Here is a 16,941-nt window from a genome sequence, read left to right as displayed (position 1 = left end):
GCAACTCAGCAAGCCACAGTGAAAGTGTTAAAATATGATGCAGTTGTGTTTTGTAATGAAGGCTGGCTCGAAGAAGTAGATGTTTAGTAATATAAATCAGATTTAAAAGGAAATAGACCTGCTTGGTGATTGGTTGCAGTCCAAATTATCCAAAAAGGATTGGTTGTACTGCACTGTTGTACTAATATCCCAGCAGAGAAATGTGGTTTCCCATCAGGGAGGGTTTAAACTAGATTGGCGGTGGGGGGGGGGGGGCGGTGCTTGAGAGTGTGGAATCAGTGTGATGATATGGGTACGTGCAGCAAGCAAAGTGTGAAAGCAAAACAACAGCAACATCTTTCTGATCACAAAAAGCCAGACAGAGAGAAGGCAATCCTCCCACAGCTGGGTGACCACGTCATGTTAAGAGATCTGCCAGGAATAGCAGGATTAGCTCCCAGGTGGATAGGACCACAGTTGGCCTTGCTGACAAATGATTCCTGTGTCATTATACAGGATCATGTTCAGTGTTTTTACTTGCCTTCTTCTCACCCGCACAGAGAGACCAGAAGATTAATTCCACCCAATCACAATGTCATTACAGGGAATGAAAACAATGAGCACCAGTCTCTGCTTCACATCTGACCACTCCTGATGGAAGTAGAGTGACCATCAGTGAAAATGCTCGATTCAAGATGAAGCGGCGCCCTTTCCGAGAACGCGGAGGGACGAGGACCGGAATATTTTATTCACGGAGCTGAGGTCGAAGCCAGTGCAACAGAACGATAACAGGTTTCACAAAACCCAACTGTCTGAACACATAAGTATTGAAAGGCAAACTTCCTCATTCTGAAAGTAGAATGGGAATGAAAATGCTGAAACACAGAGTGCAGATCACAAAGCTGCAGTGAAAGTGTCAAAATATGATGTAGTTGTACTTTGTAATGAAGGCTGGCTCTGGGAGGTAGATGTTTAGTAATATAGAGCAGAAGAGATGGGAAATAGTTGAGAATGTATCCCAGGTTGAGGCAAAGAGAACAAATTCCACAACATTGGAAGCCATGAACTTTCTGTCTTTGTCCCACTTAGATTACCATACTGAGATCTAGGGTGGTGCTACAGGGTGCTGGATTGCCAGAAGTTTCATCTTTGAGAAGATATGTTCAGTTGGGGTCAAGACAATGCTCCCATGTCTTGGGAAAGAATCCACTACCTGACTGTGAGCCGATTCTCCCAATGAATATCCCTCTTACTGATCTCAAGTCTACTTTGAACAACAGCACGAACTTTAAGCAGAATTTGTGGAGTTGCGATCCGCACTGCCCTGCATGTCAGGGCAGGAGTCGCTAATCCTCACGCCTCCCTCCCACCCATCCCGAAAACTGAGCTCTCACTGTGATTGTCTCCAGCCGCAAACCCCTTGAACAACGGTTGTAGTTGCCCCCCTCCCCCCAGAGCTCGAAAAGTTTGAACAGGAAGTGTGGTTTAGTTGGTTTAGTCTGTTATTGCTGCGAGCACTGGTGTGAATCTGCTCCACCCCCAGCCCACTCTCTCGAAACTGATGTTTCCGTCCTTGGGAATGTCCTCAGACAGCTGGTTTCTTGGTTCGCTCCACCCAAGGTTGTGTTTCACCGACATGTTAACTCAACCTCTCAATTCCAGGTTATAACACAACTCGCCCGCTCCCCATTAGCCTCCTTGGCTCCCTTTGCACACAAGGGAAAATCTGCAAATGCTGAAAATCCAAGCAACACACACGAAATGCTGGAGGAACTCAGCAGGCCAGGCAGCATCTATGGAAAGAGTATGTTGATGTTTTGGGCCGAGACCGTTCAGCAGGACCAGAGATTTAAAAAAAATAGAGTTAAACGGTGGGAGAGAGGAGGGAGAAACGCAAAGTGATAAGTGAAACCGGGAGGGATCAGGTGAAGTGAAAAGCTAGGAAGTTGATAGTTGAAAGAGATAGCGGGCTGGAGAAGGGGGAGTCTGATGGGATAAGACAGAAGGCCAAGGAAGAAAGAAAAGGGGGAGGAGCACCAGAGGGAGGCGATGGGCAGCCAAGGAGATAAGGTGAGAGAGGGAAATGGGGATGGGGAATAGTGAAGGAGCACATTACCGGAAGTTTTGAGAAACGATATCCATGCCATCAGGTTGGAGGCTACCCGGACAGAATATAAGGTGTTGTTCCTCCAGTCTGAGTGTGGCATCATTACAATAGTGGACAAGGTCATGGATAGACATATCGGAATGTGAATGAAAAGTGCAATTATAATGGGTGGCCACCGGGAGATCCCCTTTTTTTTAAAGCAGTTGGAGCGTAGGTGCTTGGCGAAGCGATCTCCCAATCTACGTCGGCTCTCGCCTGTATACATGAGGCCACACCGAGAGTACCAGACACAGTATACGACCCCAACAGGCTCAATGGTGAAGTGTTGCTTCACCGGGAAGGACTGTTTGGGGTCCTGAATGTTATTGAGGGAGGAGGTGTAGGGGCGGGTGTAGCACCTGCTCCACTTGCAAAAATAAGTTCCAGGAGGGAGGGACAAAAGGACAAAGGAGTCGTGTAGGCAGCGATCCCTGCGGAAAGCGGAACGTGGGGGGTGAGAGAAAGATGTGCTTGGTGGTGTGACCCCGTTGGAGATGATGCTTCGTGGTGGGATACCGTTGGAGATGGAGGGCTTGTTCGGCTTCCTGTCCCAGTTTGTGTATATCATTCTCACGGAACCCTGAAGCGGGGCTTCCTTGTTTTCCTCATTCAGGAAGGGTCCTCCCGGGGTCCGAAATTAGTGACTCGCTCCACCGCAGCGATAATCCATTCTGTGCCTCAGTCTGCTCGCGAACCCTGAACCATAACCATAACCATAACCCGGTGTCTTCCTCTACTTGCCTCTGCTCTGTGCGTCTTGCTGGGACTGAACGAAGGACTGTCAGAAGTTAACCACATTGCTCCGGGACTTGAGGGAGGCGCATGTGGAGAGAGGACGGCAGTGGCCTCAGTGAGATCGAGGGGTTTTACAGCATCCAACAGTTCCACAGACCACGCTGCCAACGCTGCTTGATTTATTTATTTTGATAGATTAAATTTCCCAAAGAAGGCGACGGATTTGAATATACGTCTCTCAGATTAACCGCTCAGATCTCCAGAGAGCAGGCAATAACTTCATGCCATCCACTCCTGTTCTCTGAGCTGACATTTTCTGTAACTGCAGACGTCCCTTGTTGATGTGCGCTTTGCTGCTCCACAGCTTACACGATTTCCTGGGGGGTGGGGGTGCGGGGATTCACGTCTCCAAACCGAATCCCCATCCCAACTGGTCATGAATAGGGTATTTAATGTGCCAGGTTTTTGAAGTTTCAGAAAAGATAGAGGAGGTTAAAAGGGGGGTGGGGGTTGTACTACTAACCAGAGACAATATCACAGCTGCGTTCAGGGGAGACATAATGGAGGCGTCAGACACTGAGTCCATGTGGGGAAAACTCAGGAATAGGAAGGGTGCAATCACACTAGTGGGATTGTACTACAGACGCCTGCTCTCGCCCCAATCGCAGACGGAACATTGAAGAACAGATGTGTAATCAGATTTAGAAAATATGGAAAAATAGAGTTGTTGTCCTGGGGAATATGAAATTTCCTAATATAAATTGGGACCTTCTTAATGCAAGGGGTTTAGATGGGGCAGAGTTTGTTAAGTGTATCCAGAAAAGTTTCTTAAACCTTACGTGGACGGACCAACAAGAGGAGGGGGCGTACTGGACCTGGTGTTGTGTAATGAGCCTGGTGAGGTTACTGACGTTTCAGTAGTTGAATAGTTAGAAAACAGCCACAACTCATTAACTTTCAGCAAGCAACCACGTGGAAATCTTCAGATACTGGAATTTCAAGCAACACACATCAAAGTTGCTGGTGAACGCAGCAGATCAGGCAGCATCTCTAGGAAGAGGTACAGTCAACATTTCGGGCCGAGACCTTTCGTCAGGACTAACTGAAAGAAGAGCTAGTAAGAGATTTGAAAGTGGGAGGGGGAGGGGGAGATCCAAAATGATAGGAGAAGACAGCTGGGGAGGGACGGAGCCAAGAGCTGGACAGGTGATTGGCAAAAGGGATATGAGAGGATCATGGGACAGGAGACCTAGGGAAAAAGAAAAGGGGGAGGGGGGAAAAACCCAGAGGATGGGCAAGGGGTATAGTGAGGGGGACAGAGGGAGAAAAAGGAGAGAGAAAAAAAAGAATGTGCGCATATAAATAAATAACCGATGGGGTCGAGGGGGAGGTGGGGCATCAGCAGAAGTTTGAAAAGTCAATGTTCATGCCATCAGGTTGGAGGCTACCCAGACGGAATATAAGGTGTTGTTCCTCCAACCTGAGTGTGGCTTCATCTTGACAGTAGAGGAGGCCGTGGATAGACATATCAGAACGGGAATGGGATGTGGAATTAAAATGTGTGGCCACTGGGAGATCCTGCTTTCTCTGGTGGACAGAGTGTAGGTGTTTAGCAAAGCGGTCTCCCAGTCTGCGTCGGGTCTCGCCAATATATAGAATGCCGCATCGGGAGCACCGGACGCAGTATATCACCCCAGACAACTCACAGGTGAAGTGTCGCCTCACCTGGAAGAACTGTCTGGGGCCCTGAATGGTGATGAGGGAGGAAGTGTAAGGGCATGTGTAGCACTTGCTCCGCTTACACGGATAAGTGCCAGGAGGGAGTTCGGTGGGGAGGGATTGCGGGGGAGGGGGGGAATGAATGGACAAGGGAGTGGCGTAGGGAATGATCCCTGTGGAAAGCAGAGAGGTGGGGGAGGGAAAGATGTGCTTAGTGGTGGGATCCCGTTGGAGGTGGCGGAAGTTACGGAGAGTTATATTTTGGACCTGGAGGCTGGTGGGGTGGTAGGTGAGGACCAGGGGAACCCTATTCCTAGTGGGATGGCGGGAGGATGGAGTGAGAGCAGATGTGCGTGAAATGGGGGAGATGCGTTTGAGAGCAGAGTTTTCCTTCTCCCTGGGCCTCCTGTCCCATGATCCTCTCATATCCCCTTTGCCAATCACCTGTCCAGCTCTTGACTCCATCTCTCCCCCTCCTCTCTTCTCCTATCATTTCGCATCTCCTCCTCCCCCTCCCACTTTCAAATCTCTTACTAGCTCTTCTATCAGTTATTCCTGACGAAGGGTCTCGGCCTGAAACGTCGACTGTACCTCTTCCTCGAGATGCTGCCTGGCCTGTTGTGTTCACCAGCAGCTTTTATGTTTGTTCCTTCATTAACTTTCAGGATAGCTATAGATATGGGTAGGTATGGTCCCTGCACAAGAGCTTTAAATTGGAATAGGGAAACTACAAGGATATTAGGTAGGAACAAGGGAAAATCCTGGGAACTATAAACCAGTGAGTCTCACGTCAGGTGTAGGGAAGTTGCTGGAGAAAATTCTTAGGGATAGGACATATGAGCATTTGGAAACTCATGGCCTAATCAGGGAGAGACAGCATGGCTTTGTACGGGGCAGGTCATGTCTTACCAAACTGAGTTTTTTTGACAAGGTGATGAGAGAAGTTCATTAGGGTCGGGTAGTGGATGTTGCCTACATGGAGTTTAGTAAGTTGTTTGACCAGGTCCCTCATGGAAGTCTAATGCAGAAGACTAAGATGCATGAAGTCCAGAGTCAACTGACTGTTTGAATTCAAACTGACTTGTGCATAGAATACAGAAGGTAGTGGATGAAGGGACTTATTCGAGCTGAAGTTCTGTAATTAGTGGTGTTCCTCAGGGAGCTGTGCTGGGACTTCTGCTGTTTCTGATGTATATAAATGACCTGGATGAAAATGTGGATGGGTGGGTTTGTAAGTTTGTGGTTGATTCCAAAATTGGTGGAGTTGTGGTTAGTGTAGAAGACTGGCAAAGAATACAGGGCAACATAGATCAGTTGCAGACATAGGCAGAGAAATGGGAGATGAAATTTAACCCAGATAAATGTGAAGTGCTTCATCTTGGTAGGGAAAATGCAAGGAAACAATGCACTATTATGGGCAAGATCCTTAATAGTGTTGCTAGCAGGGAGCTCTTGGGATCCAAGTTCACATCTCCTTGAAAGTGGCTGCACAGGTGGAAGGTGCTTAAGAAGGCTTCTGGTATACTTGCTTTTATTAGTCCAGGTATTGAGTTCAAAAGTCAAGAGATTATGTTGCAACTTTTTAAATCTCTGGTTAGGCCATATCTGGACTAGCGCGTACAGTTCTGGTTGCCCCACTATCGGAAGGATGTTGAGACTTTACAAAGGGGGCAGAAGAGGTTTACCGGGATGCAGCCTGGTTTCGAGGGCATGTGCTGTGATGAGAGGCTGGATAAACTTGGGTTATTACTCTGGAGCAGCAGAGGCTGGGGGAGATCTGATTGAGGATTACAAAATCATGATAGGCATAGATAGAGCAGACACGGAGTATCTGTTTCCCAAGGTTGAAATGTCTCATACCAGAGAACATGCATTGAAGGTGAGATGGGGTAGACTCAAACAAAATGTGAGTGGTAATTTTTTACTCAGAGTTGTGGATGCCTGGAATGCACTGTCTGGTATGGTGGCAGAGCAGATACATCAGAGGCTTTTAAGTGATGTTTATATAGGCACATGGATGTAAGGAAGATGGAGAGATGTGGATGTTGTGTAGGTAGGAGGGATTAGTATTTGGGTGCTGTTCATTTGCTTTTTAGCTAGTTCAGGATAACATTATGGGCCAAATGGCCTGGTTCTTGTGTTTTATTGTTCTATTTTCTATATTGACTGTGTGCTTTCAGACTGTGGGAGGAAACCGGAGCACCTGGAGGAAACCCACGCAGTCACGGGGAGAATGAATAGGCAGCGGCAGGAATTGAACCCAGATCACCTGCACTGTACAGCAATGTGCTAACCACTTTGTTACTGCATTGTACCAAGTTTGTCACCATTTAGATCAAGTTTATTCTGGACATGTTGGCCAATTTCAATACCACAGGGAAGGACCTGGCAAACTAAACAGGAAGCAGCTAATTCCAGGCAGGTCGACATCTGAACAAATATTGCCATTCAAAGACAGAGGGGGTAAAAGTAACTGCTGGAGAGGTTATAGGCAGAATAAATTTAAAGCAAACATTATTATTAGCAAGAAAGAGGTATTACTTTACTTGGTAAGCTTAATGGAAGACAAATCACTTTGGCCTGATGTGACGCAGTCCAGGCTCTGGTGGGACGAAAGACCTTTAGGGTTCTCCAAGGTTTCACAAGTTTCAAATGTACATCTAATGTCAAAGAAATGTATACAATATACATCCTGAGATTCTTTTTCTTCACAACCATCCACAAAAACAGGAGTGCCCCAAAGCGTGAATGACAGTTAAATGTTAGAACCTCAATGCCCCCCAGCTCCCCCCTCCCACGCACAAACAGTGGCAAGGCAATGATTCCACCCCACCAGCAAAAAAAAAGTATCGCCCCCCCCCACCGTGCACTCAAGCGGGCAGCAAAGTATCAATAAATACGCAGACTTGCTCTCTCTCTCTCTCTCTCTCCCTAATAAGGGAAAAAGAGGTGTCTCCATTTCACAGTGTTACGAGAATACACATAAAATTAAGATGTTTGCTGGCCTGGGCTAGCATCAGTGGCATCAGCAGTTGGTCTGCCACCTGCCCTCAGGGGAAGGAGAGATAAGGAACAATGGAGCAGCGTCTGGAGATGTGTAATGAAGGGATGTGGGAGGAAGAGCTGTCTGGAGCGGCTCCCCCCTTTGAGCCCTGAACTGTTTGAAGTGATGGACAGGCGATACCCCAGCAGGGGGATAAAAAGGGACAGGTTCGCTAAGACAGACACACACGCCACCCGAGGTAACGAGACCCTGGAAGCGGTGCGCTTCTCACGAGTGGGTGAGAAGTCCCAGACAACGACAAGGGTGGAAAGGTACGATCAGCGGGAACCCGGTGTGTGTCCGCCCTTGCCTGGGTGCCGGGTTCACTGCAGAGGATCGACCGCATCTGGAGGAGGGGTCACAGTCGGTGACCTCAGGTGACATCACCAAGGACCTGCCCAAAAGCTGGTTGTGAGCCATCCCGCTGGTCTGTGAGTGAAGCTGTGCTGAATGATGAGTTGTTCTCTCTGTCTCTCTTCCCCCACCTTGTCCATCGCCATGGCAACGATTACTGCGAACTGAACTACTAAACTGGACTGAACTTTGAGTCATTTTGAAATTGGTCATTTACCCCTAGACAATGATAGAGCTTGATTGATGCTGTTATCTTAATTCTGTGCACATGTGTGGTTATCATTGTTGAATTGTTGCATTTATTATCCTTTCGATTACTGTGTTGCTTGTTTCTTTAATAAAACTTTCTTAGTTCTAGTACTCCAGACTCCAACTGAGTGATCCATTTCTGCTGGTTTGGCAACCCAGTTACGGGGTACGTAACAACAGCGAGAGGGGAGACATAACAAACAACTCACTGATTTACGATGTTAATAGTCTGTTGTGTCGCTTTTTTCAAGCTTTGTGCCCAAAGAACTCGGGTCTCTGGGCACACAGCCAGCAACCAGCTTGCTGCTCTAGATCTTCCATGTGCTCCCACAACACACCTGTTTCCTGTGGAGGCACCAATCTGGAGTCCGCCCGCCTCCAGAGCCACGATATCCTGGAACCCTGAAGGCGCACTAGTCTTGTAGGTGGTGTCCTTGGTATATCAAATATCAGCTGGTCGTGAAACCCCGAGAGCGGGTCCCATTCCCACAAAGAACCGAAGTCAGCGTGTAACTCCAGGTCAGGGTCTTTGAAAGAACCCTGAAAGGGAAAAATAGAGATATTAATGATAGAAATAGAGATGTTTCTGAAAATGCAAGCAAAGCAGTCGACGTTAGGCGCCATTGTCCTCAGAAGCTCCACCCCTGAGGGTTCTGACTGATTTTTAAATCTTTACTGGATGCAAGTGAAGTGCCAGCTGACCGGAGATGAAGAAATTGTTATCATCTACCTTCTTGAACCACTGTTGTCCTTGTGTGTGGTATACCCACAGGCTGCGAGGAAGGGCCCCAGTCCAGCCTTTATCCACAGAAGTATGTGGTTCTTTAACTTCAAATTCCTTCAAATTCCATAATTACCTCGACATCTGTTCTTCAATAATCTACAGTGCTTGCTTATCTGTCTGTCCATTTCACAGGGTGTCCATTATCAGATAAACTTCTCTGTTTGATAAAGATTCCTTGAAGTTTTCATAGATTTGGCATGTTACTAAAAACTTTGACAAACTTGTACAGATGCACAGTGGAGAGTATCCTAACTGAATCCATCATTCCTCGTGAATGCATTATTGCTGGGTGTGAGACACTAATGCCCAGGAACAGAAAAGTAAAAGTCTCCAGAAAGCAGTGGGTAAAGCCTAGTACATCAATTGCAATACCGTCCCCACCACTGAGCATTTTAACACGGAGCACTGCCACAAGGAAGCAGCATCCATCCTCGACCCTAGGTAGAAAAAGGAAAAAGGTCCTGAAGAGACAATTCAGGAAGTTGGGTAGGAGGATGAAAAGCAGGACCTCCAGGTGTCATGGTCCAGATCAGGGTCCCTTTAGATTTATTTTGTTTATGTTACAATCCGGACCGTTGACTCCCTGTTTCTCTTTGGTTTCCTGTTTTCCTGTGTCCCTTGGCCTTGGTGATTGAAGGCAACTTACTCCCAGCTGAACCGGTAGTTTATAGTCTCCAGCTTTCAGCCGTTTGGCGCGGGAGCGTTTGTGAAGTCACCAAGGTACGGCGTGCCAATGTCATCTGGCCAGAGAAAACCTAGTCTCCGCCCGAAGTGAGTGCCGGTAATTCGCCTTTCCTCACCGGAGCAATCCTGTCAAGTTACCCCACCAAAGCGAGCCTGCAAAGTTTCCTCACCGAGGTGGGTCCCTCAGTTAACCCGCCGGAGGAAATCAAGAACCACTGTCTACTGCTCCTGGGCCGAGTTGAGAGCTCGCCACTACCTGGCGGCATCCACGTACCGAGTCAAGTCCTGGCCCTGGCAGCATCCAAGTTCCGAGTCAAGTCCTGGCCCTGGCGGCATCTAAGTACCGGGTCAAGTCCTGGCCCTGGCGGCATCCATGTACCGAGTCAAGTCCTGGCCCTGGCAGCATCCAAGTTCCGAGTCAAGTCCTGGCCCTGGCGGTCTGTGATTCCTATCCTAACCCCCTGTCTGCACCCTTCTCTGCCCCTCTCGCCTCTAGCCTTTGTCTGCAGCCCTCGCCAGCACCTCGGTCTAGTTCTATCGCTGGAGCTAGATAGGTACTGTCTGGTGTTCTTTCGTGTTGGTCTTGTATTGTCCTCGCCTCCATGGGGTAAGTCTGGCCGTCCTGCTGTTGCCCCATTGGGGGTCATGTCTTGTCTTGTCTTGTCCTCACCTCTGTGGGGTAAGTCAGGCCGTCTTGCTGTTGCCCCGCGGGGGGGGGGGTCACGTCTTGTTATGTCTTGTCCTTGCCTCCATGGGGTAAGTCAGGCCGTCTTGCCGTTGCCCCGCTGGGGGTGGGGGGGTCATGAGTCCCGGCCCTATGTCCTGTACCCAAGGAGAGGTCCCAACTCTGTGTTCTGTGTATGTATCCATAGTTCCATGTACCTGTTCTCCCAAGACCAAGGCTCTGTTTTTCCATGTTCCTCCTCTCCCTAGCCAGTGTCATGTCCATGCCTACTTCTGGGGTCTGAGCCCGAGGCAAGACCCAGATACTGGGTCCTTGCCCAATCTCGGGCTCGGAGTCCATACCGTAGCATCTTCATGTCGCCTCTAATTTTGGGATCCGATTCCGAGTCCCAGCCCAGTCCCTTGGTCCCAGCCTAGTCGTAGTCCTGAGTCATTGTCCAGGTCGCTATTCCTGCTCCTGCCTTTCTCTCCTGGTATCAACAATAAACTCAATTTAATTAACCTCACAAGATGTGTCTTGCATTTGGGTCCACCCTTGCTCCCAATGCCACCCCCCGATTGTGACACCAGGGTAGTAATCTCAGGATTGCAGCCTATACCACATGCTAACGAGTGCAAGAATAGCATGATCAAGCATATTAACTCGCGCCTGAGAGACTGGTGTAGGGGGCAGGGCTACGGGTTCCTGGATCATTGGGGCATCCTCTGGCAGAGGTACAACCTGTACAAAAGGGGTGGGTTACACCTGAACCCAATGTGGTCCAACATCCAAGCAGGCAGGTTTAATAGAGCTGTTAGGGAGGGTTTAAACTAATTTGGCAGGGATATGAGAACCAGAGTGATAGGGCTGAGGAAGGGAAAACAGAAATAAATCAAAGATAGCGTGCAGCAGGGATGATAAAAAGGACAGGAAGGATATGAGGCATAATCACAGCCAGTGGGATGAGTTACAGGGCAGTAGAGGCATGGTGCAGTTAAAACAGAAAGCAACAAATACTGGACTGAAAGTGTTGTGTTTGAATGCACGCAGCATAAGAAATAAAATGGATGATCTTGAAATTCAGCTACAGATTGGCAAGTATGACATTATGGCCATCTCTGAAACTTGGCAAAAGGATGGCTGCCATTGGAAGCTGAATGTCCAAGGATATACGTTGTATTGGAAAGATAGGTTAGTAAGCAGAGGGGGTAGTGTGGCTCTGCGTATCAGAAATAATATAAAATCATTAGAAAGGGATGACACAGGATCGGATGGTGCAGAGTCCCTATGGGTTGAGTTAAGAAATGGCAAGGGTAAAAGGAACCTAATGGCAGTTGTATACAGGCCTCCAAACAGTAGCCAGGATGTGGATTACAAATTACAGCAGGAGATAGAGAAGGCATGTCAGAAAGGCAATGTCATAATAATCATTGGGGATTTTAACATGAAAGTGGATTGGGGAAATCAGGCCATTATTGGACCTCAAGAGAGAGAATTTGTACGCTGTCTAAGGGATGGCTTTTCATAACAGCTTGTTTTTGAGCCCACTAGGGGATCAGCTGTGCTCAATTGGGTGTTGTGCAATGATCTGGAGATGATAAGAGAGTTTAAGGTTAAGGAAATCTTAGGGAACAGTGATCACAATATGATCGAGTTCACTTAAGTTTGAGAAGGAGAAATTAAATTCCAATGTGTCAGTATTTCAGTGGAATAAAGGAAATTACAATGGTATGAGAGGAGAACTGCCCAAGGCTGACAGGAAAGGCACACTAGCAGGAAGGACAGTGGAGTAGCAATGGCTAGAGTTTCTGTGAAAAATGAGGGAAATGCAAGACAGATATATTCCAAATAAGCAGAAATTTTCAAAGGGAAGATGGACACTACCATGGCTGACAAGTGAAGTCAGAGCCAAAGAAAAAGCAAAAGAGAGGGCATATAAGGAAGCCAAAGCTAGTGGGAATATAGAGGATAAGGAAACTTTTAAAAACTTGCAGAATGAAACTAAGGTCATTTGGAAGGAAAAGATGAATTATGAAAGGAAGCTGGTGACCAATATCAAAGAAGATATTAAAAACTTTTTTTTAAGTATAAAGGGTAAAAGCGAGTTGAGGGTAGATATAGGACCAATACAAAATGACACTGGAGATATTGTAATGAGTGACGCAGAGATGGCAGAGGAACTGAATGCGTATTTTGCATCAGTCTTCACAGTGGAAGACATCTGCACTATACCGGACATTCAAGAGTTTCAGGGAAGAGAAGTATGTGCAGTGAGAATTATGACTGAGAAGGTGCTCAGGAAGCTTAACGGTCTGAGGGTGGATAAATCTCCTGGACCTGATGGAATGCACCCCTGGGTTCTGAAGGAAGTTGCTGGAGAGATTGTGGAGGCATTAACAATGATCTTTCAAGAATTGATAGATTCTGGCATTGTACTGGATGACTGGAAAATTACAAATGTTACTCCATTATTTAAGAAGGGTGAGAGGCAGCAGAAAGGAAACTAGACCTGTTAGCCTGACATTTTTTTGAGGAAATTACAAACAGGGTAGACAAAGGAGATATAGTAGATGAGGTGTACTTGGATTTTCTGAAGTCTTTTGACAAGGTGCTGTACATGAGGCTGCTTAGAAAGGTAAGAGCCCATGGAATTACAGGGGAGTTACTAGCATGGGTGGAGCATTGGCTGATGGACAGAAAACAGAGCTGGCTGCTGGTTACCTGTGAAGGTCCACAGGGCTTGGTATTGGGACCGCTGCTTTTTACGATGTATGTCAATGGGATTATGGGATTGATGGATTTGTGGCTAAATTTGCTGATGATACAAAGATAGGTGGAGGAGCGGGTAATGCTGAGGAAACAGAGAGCCTGCAGAGAGACTTAGATAGTTTAGGGGAAGGGGCAAAGAAATGACAAATGCTATACAATGTTGGAAAGTGTATGGTCTCTCACGTTAGTGGAAGAAATAAACAGGCAGACTATTATTTAGATGGGGAGTGAATTCAAAATGCAGAGATGCAAAGGGACTTGGGAGTCATTGTGCAGGATACCCTAAAGGTTAACCTTCAGCTTGAGTTGGTGGTGATGAAGGTGAATTTCTAGAAGTATAGAATATACGAGGCTCTATAAGGCACTCGTGAGACCACACTTGGAGTACTGTGTGCAGTTTTCGGCTCCTTATTTTAGAAAGGATATAGTCATAGTCATACTTTATTGATCCCAGGGGGAAATTGGTTTTTGTTACAGTTGCACCATAAATAATAAATTGTAATAGAACCATAAATAGTTAAATAGTAATATGTAAGTTATGCCAGTAAATTATGAAATAAGTCCAGGACCAGCCTCCAAGGGAGGAGTTGTAAAGTTTGATGGCCACAGGCAGGGATGACTTCCTATGACGCTCTGTGCTGCATCTCGGAGGAATGAGTCTCTGGCTGAATGTACTCCTGTGCCCACCCAGTATATTAGGTAGTGGATGGGAGACTTTGACCAAGATGGCATGCAACTTGGACAGCATCCTCTTTTCAGACACCGCCATGAGAGAGTCCAGTTCCAACCCCACAACATCACTGGCCTTACGAATGAGTTTGTTGATTCTGTTTGTGTCTGCTACCCTCAGCCTGCTGCCCCAGCACACAGCAGCAAACATGATAGCACTGGCCACCACAGACTTGTAGAACATCCTCAGCATGGTCAGACAGATGTTAAAGGACCTCAGTCTCCTCAGGAAATAGAGGTGGCTCTGCCCCTTCTTGTAGACAGCCTCAGTGTTCTTTGACCAGTCCAGTTTATTGTCAATTCATATCCCCAGGTATTTATAATCCTCCACCATGTCCACACTGACCCCCTGGATGGAAACAGGGGTCACCGGTACCTTAGCTCTCCTCAGGTCTACCACCAGCTCCTTAGTCTTTTTCATATTAAGCTGCAGATAATTCTGCTCACACCATGTGACAAAGTTTCCTACCATTGCCCTGTACTTAACCTCATCTCCCTTGCTGATGCATCCAACTATGGCAGAGTCATCAGAAAACTTCTGAAGATGACAAGACTCTGTGAAGTAGTTGAAGTCCGAGGTGTAAATGGTGAAGAGAAAGGGAGACAAGACAGTCCCCTGTGGAGCCCCAGTGCTGCTGATCACTCTGTCGGACACACAGTGTTGCAAGCACACGTACTGTGGTCTGCCAGTCAGGTAATCAAGAATCCATGATACCAGGGAAGCATCCACCTGCATCGCTGTCAGATTCTCCCCCAGCAGAGCAGGGCGGATGGTGTTGAATGCACTGGAGAAGTCAAAAAACATGACCCTCACAGTGCTCGCTGGCTTGTCCAGGTGGGCGTAGACACAGTTCAGCAGGTAGACGATGGCATCCTCAACTCCTAGTCGGGGCTGGTAGGCAAACTGGAGAGGATCTAATTGTGGCCTGACCATAGGCCGGAGCAGCTCCAGAACAAGTCTTTCCAGGGTCTTCATGGTGTGGAAGGTCAATGCTACCGATCTGTAGTCATTGAGGCCGCTGGGGCACGACGTCTTTGGCGCAGGGACAAGGCAGGACGTCTTCCACAGTACAGGAACCCTCCGGAGCCTCAGGCTCAGGTTGAATACATGGGAAGTACTCCACATAGCTGAGGGGCACAGTCTTTGAGCACCCTGGTACTGACACCATCCGGTCCTGCAGCCTTGCTTGGGTTGAGACGTTTCAGCTGTCTTCTCACCTGTTCAGCCATGAAGCCCACAATGGTGGTTTCATGTGGGGGAGGGGTATAGTCATGAGCGCAGGGTGGGGGACTGTGAGGAGGGGTAGGAGGGGAGAGTGGAATATGTGTTGGTTGGGGGCCAACAACAGATGGCTCATGTTGGAGATGGGCAGGGGTCACAATGTCAGATCTGTTAAAGAACAGGTTAAGTTCATTGGCCCTGTCCACACTGCCCAGGGTAACCTGGTTGAAGTCACCCGAGATGGTAATGAGGGCACTCGGGTGCTGGGTTTGTAATCTGGCTATGACGGTGTAAATGATGTTACACGCCGACGTCAGGTTGGCAGAGGGAGGGATGTACACAACAACCACAATTGTATGCGAGATTTCCCTTGGCAAATAATATGGCCAGAGTCCAACAGCAAAAAGTTCAATATCTGGGCTACAGACACGTTCCTTGATCGTAATATGCCCACGTGAGGGAGATTTCAGAGAAGATTCACAAGAATGATTCCAGGAATGAAATGGTTACTGTGTGAAGAACGTCTGGCAGCTCTTGGGCTGTATTCCCTGGAGTTCAGGAGTATGATGGGGGATCTCATAGAAACATTCCAAATGTTAAAAGGGCTAAACAGATTAGATATGGTAAAGTTATTTTCTATGGTAGGGGAGTCTAGGACAAGAGGGCACAACTTCAGGATTGAAGGGCATCCATTTGTACTCCAGGGTGCATGAAGTGCAGAATCAAACATCGCTGTGATGATTGTACACTCTAGTATCAATTGTTTGGTGACAATAAAATAAAGTATTAAGTATTAGTCGAAGAGTGGTAAATCTGTGGAATTTGTTGCCATGAGTGGCTGTGAAGGTCAAGTCATTGGGTGTATTTAAGGCAGAGATAGATAGGTTCTTGATTAGCCAGGCATCAAAGGTTATGGGGTGAAGGCAGGGAGGTGTGGGTGACTGGAGGAATTGGATCAGCCTGTGATTGAATGGTGGAGTAAAATGGCCTACTTCTGCTCCTATGGTCTTATGATACAGGCTATTCTCTCTTCTCACCACTACAATCAGGCAGGAGGTACAGGAGCCTTACGTCCTACACCATCAGGTTCAGAAACAGTTACTCCCCTAAAGCCACCAGCTTCCTGAAATGGTCTGGATAAGTTTACTCAGCACAACTTTGAACCAATTCCATGACCTACAAACTCACTTTCAAGGACACAGCAACTCATATTCTCAGTATTATTTATTTTTTATTTGTGAACTTTGTCTTCTTTTGCATATTGATTGTTTGTCAATCTTTGTCTATGGATATATTTTCATAAATTATATTGTATTTCTTTATTTTCCTGCAATTGGCGGCAAGAAAATGAATCTCAAGTAGTGCAGTATATGGTAACATATACAATAGGTTTCAATAGATACGTTTAATGTCAGAGAAATGCATACAATATACATCCTGAAATAATTTTTCTTTGCAAACATCCATGAAAACAAAGGAGTGCCCCCAAAGAATGAATGACAGTTAAAACGTCAGAACCCCAAAGGCACCCCCAACTCCCCCCCACACACAAGCAGCAGCAGAACAACGATCCCCCACCCACCAGCAAAAAAATATCAGCACCCTCCTCCAGCACTCAAGCATGCAGCAAAGCACAAATAAAGATACAGACTTGCAGTATCCCAAAAACTACTCATTCACCCGGTAATTCTAAATACCACAGGCTCTCTCTCTCCCTAATAATATATAATAAGATAATAAAATAATACTTTGATACTAAGTTCTATGTTGAATTTGTTGTGCATTCTGGAATAGTAGGAAGTTTACAGGGCTGTTGCAGCTCTAATCTCAGGTTGATACTGACCAGGAGTCGATTCCTGACCTT

General features: G+C 47.0%; 1 pseudogene; it reads left to right on the top strand.

The window, feature by feature from the left end:
• The window catches only part of LOC134353313 (interferon-inducible GTPase 5-like), a 73,749-nt pseudogene that overhangs the window by 41,225 nt on the left and 15,583 nt on the right, over positions 1-16,941 (top strand).

Source organism: Mobula hypostoma, chromosome 10, assembly GCF_963921235.1.
Source record: "Mobula hypostoma chromosome 10, sMobHyp1.1, whole genome shotgun sequence".
Classification (NCBI taxonomy): domain Eukaryota; kingdom Metazoa; phylum Chordata; class Chondrichthyes; order Myliobatiformes; family Myliobatidae; genus Mobula; species Mobula hypostoma.
The sequence above is the reverse complement of the archived record's forward strand: the minus strand, read 5'-3'. Positions and strand labels throughout refer to the sequence as shown.